Source organism: Otolemur garnettii, unplaced genomic scaffold (assembly GCF_000181295.1).
Source record: "Otolemur garnettii isolate 467f Iridium unplaced genomic scaffold, OtoGar3 scaffold00131, whole genome shotgun sequence".
Classification (NCBI taxonomy): Eukaryota; Metazoa; Chordata; class Mammalia; order Primates; family Galagidae; genus Otolemur; species Otolemur garnettii.
Window position 1 is genome coordinate 644910 of NW_003852526.1, and position 4301 is coordinate 649210.

The following is a 4301-nucleotide window of genomic DNA, read 5'->3' on the forward strand; positions in this document are numbered from 1 at the left end:
CCTTTAATTTTAATTTGCAGAACTCTTGAGAAATGTCCAGCTATCCTCTAGGTGACTGAAGTTATAGTCCAGGAAACTTGAAGACAACCAAATTGCATGTGCAGTCAAGAAGACAGGAGCCTTCTCTGTGATGAGATATATGCCTGCAAATACAAATGAGAACCCAAGGTAAATGTTAGGTATCAGTGTTTCTCTATAGAATCATGTCAGTCTCTAGAAATACTAGAAAATAATGGAGATTTTCACATAATTCAGACCCAACTCTCAGATTCATAGGTGTGTGCATGAGGACACACATGCACATACACACAATGAGACTTGTTAATTCATAACATTAGTTATTTAGGATTTATTCCTTTGTATTCATAAATATTAATTATAGAATCTGTAATCTGGAAAGATCATCAAAAAAATCATGTCTTTTATTTAACTTACTGTTAATTTTCCCTTACCTCTAAAGATATGTATCTTTAGAGCAACCCATTTTTGCTCTTTTTGCTTTACTTTTTTTTTTACAGTTTTTTTGGCTGAGGCCGGGATTGAACCCTCCACCTCTGGTATATGGGGCTGGGACCCTACTCCTTTGAGCCATAGACACTGCTCCAACTCTTTTTCCTTTTCAATTATTATTTTCCAAATTATCCCCTTTTCCTCAAATTGATTCTGAAAAAATTGCGTGGATGATTACCTGAGGAGCTAGTCCTCCTGTGCCTTTTTATAGGTGAATCTGAGTTTGAATAAGCACATGTAGGAACTGAAGAATGCAGGTGTCATTCAAAAATTCAGACACATGAAATAATGCTCATCACCTTTAATCATCAGAGAAATGCAAATCAAAACCACTTTGAGATATCGTCTAACTCCAGTAAGAGTAGCCCACTTTACATAATCCCAAAACTACAGATGTTGGCATGGATGTGGAAAGAAGGGAACACTTCTGCACTGCTGGTGGGAATGCAAACTAATACATTCCTGTAGGAAAGAAGTCTGAGAACACTGAGGAAACTAAAAGTAGACTTGCTCTTCAATCCTGCAATTCCTCTACTAGGTATATATTGAACAAAAATCATTTACAACAAATACATTTGTACAGGAACACTTATTTCAGTCCAATTCATAATTGGCACATAATGGAAACAACTGAAGTGCCCATTGGCCCATGAATAGATTAACTATGGTATATGTATACCATGGAATATTATGTAGCCATAAAAATGATGGAGACTTTACCTCTTTTATGTTTACATGGATGGAACTGGAACATACTCTTCTTAGTAACATATCTCATTAATGAAAGAAAAAGTATCAAATGTACTCAGTACTATTATGAAACCAATATATAATCACCCACATTTTTATATGAATGATAAAATACAACTATAGCCCAGAATGAAGGTGGGAAGAGGAAGAGAAGGGGAGGGGGGAGGCCAGGTGGAGGGAGGGTAATCAATCAGTGGGATGTCACCTATGGTACATATTGCAAGGGTACATGTCAAATCTATTAAAAGTAGAGTATAAATGTCTTAACACAATGATTAAATAAGTGAAGTGAAGGCTGTATTAACCAGTATGATGTAAGTGTTCCAAATTGTATATAAAATCAGCATACTGTACCCATAAATTCATTAATGTACACAGTTATGATTTAATTAAAAAAAATAAGAATTTTTCTAGTCCTAAAAAAATAAATAAATAAAAATCCTTCAGCCTCATCTCCTTCGGTGTTCCTACATTTCATTTTGTTATGCCATTTCTCAAAAAACTTTTATTTACTTTTCTATTTATTGTAATTACTGGATGAACCAAAAATAGTGATGTGTTATTGATTATAACCTAGATGCTGGACTTCTGCTAAGAACTCAAAGCTTACATTTAGTTCAAAAGCACCAAGTAAAATGAATTAAGGAGAAACCTAATTTTGACATTATTTTTAGGTTATAGAAAATGTAAAATTGGTTTGTGCCAAGCAAATAGACTACAGACTGTCCTCAAGATGGTTTGACTCAAGACTCTTTAACTTTATGGTGGTACAAAAGTGATACATATTGTGTATCTCTACTTGGAATACCCAAAGAATCATTCTGTTTTTCACTTTTAGTACAGTATTCAATGAATTACATGAGATATTCAAGACTTTATTATAAAATAAGTTTTGTGGCAGATGATTTTGTCCAACTATATTCTGATGTAAGCATTCTGAGCACATTTAAGGTAGGCTAGGCTACCTATGATGCATAGGCTAAACTATGAAGTTTGACAGATAAGATTTATAAAATACATTTTCAATTTATATTTTCAGCTTAACAATGAGTTTGAAAGGACATAATCCCATTATAAACTGATGAGCATCAGTGAGGATATTTGAAATAATTTCCAAAGACTTTCAGTATAAAAGTTTCCTTTAGGCTGGCTCTGGTGGCTCACGTCTATAATCCTAGCACCCTGGGAGGCCAAAGTAGGTAGATTGCCTGAGCTCACAGGTTTGAGACCAGCTGAGCAAGAGCTTCACCTTGCCTCTAAAAATAGCCAGGTGTTGTGGTGGGCACCTGTCGTTCCAACTAATGGGGAGGCTGAGGCAAGAGAGTTGCTTAAGCCCAGAAGTTTTGAGGTTGCTGTGAGCTGTGACACCATGGCACTCTACCGAGGGCTATAAAGTGAGATTCTGTCTCAAAAAAAAAAAAAGCTTCCTTTAAATTTATCTTATAAGATATATTCTATGATATTTTGTACTCTGGAAACATTACCAAATGTGAGCTACTCGACGATGTTCTCATTGATGACTTGAAATACACACACATAGATCTGTAGATATGAGTCTCAAGAGTTGTTTCACATGTTCTCTAACTTATAAATTATTATTTAAAAATAAAATGGAAATACATTAGTTTGTTCTTTTTCTTTCTTTCTTTCCTTTTTTTTTTTGGACAGACTCTCACTTTGTCAACCTTAGTAGAGTGCTGTGGTGTCCTCAAACTCTTAGGCAAAAGTGATCCTCCTGACTCAGCCTCCCCAGTAGCTGGGACTACAGGCCCTCACCACAATGCCTGACTAGTTTTTTTATAAACGGCATCTTGTTTTTGCTCAGGCTGGTCTCAAACTCCTGACCTCAGGCAATCCACCTGCCTGGTCATCCCAGAGTGCTAGGATTACAGGTGTGAGCCACTGTGTCTGAGAGTTTGTTCTTTTTCAACCAAATGTCAGTTTGAAGAGAATTTATATTCTCCATGATAAAGACAACAGCATTCATTTTTTTTTAAGCAAACCTTATAAACTTACGAAATCACTTTGCTCTCCCTGAAATTTAGCAAACTTATCATATATAGATCTGAGCTACTTTATTAACAAAACAATAATTATAGTATTATTGTAATATTTTCCTTTCATCCATGTATATTAAAGAACTTGGTAGGCATACAGGTTTTTTTTATAAAATATAAAAACTAAATATGTCCACTTACAGAGAATAAGGCGCTGCCTCTGACAGAGGGAAAGAACACTGAAATGGGTAACTTATCGATCTGATATTGAAGACTTCCCATTCAGTTATCCACTGACTTGCTGTCTCTAAGGCAACATCCATAGGTGTAGCATAAAATCATGAGCAAATATCTGTTAAGAAAATGCACTTAAACAAGAAGGTACATCTGACTCTTAAACATGTCCTAATAGAAAAGATCTCAAACGCTCCTAGAAAATTGCCTTGGTTGCGGTAATGGAATCACCCTTAAGCTACGTTTACTAAATGCAGCAGAAGAGTGTGTCTAGGGCTTCATATGATACAGAACCATGTGAGGATGGCTCACTTTAAATCCTCTGAAAAACTAAAGTGACACTTTAATAAAGGTTGCAAGGAAGACCAGGGAAAGCTGTTATTGACAGTTTCCGCTACTCTGGAGAATGTGGACTCTTTTAAGAGACCAATCAAATTTCTACAATTAAAGTGAATATTTAGACTTAGTTCAACTGGAATCATTAAAAATACATACTTTCAGATTTTCAGTGAAGAAATAAACTAAAACTATACCAAACATTTCACATCTAAAACTAAGAAAATCCTTTTAATAAACATAAGAGTATAGCAGAGTGCCTCAGAGCAAAGAACACATTACCATATATGTTTTCATTATGCTTTAAATTTTAGGTTCTTACTATATATAATTATATTTAAATACTGTCACAAATTATGGATTTTTCAAGAATCCAGCAACATAAATTTGATGTTGTGTAAACCAACAGGAATATATTTCATTTACTATGAACCATTTCATGGTAAGACACTATCTTAGTCTTGTATCTTCAAA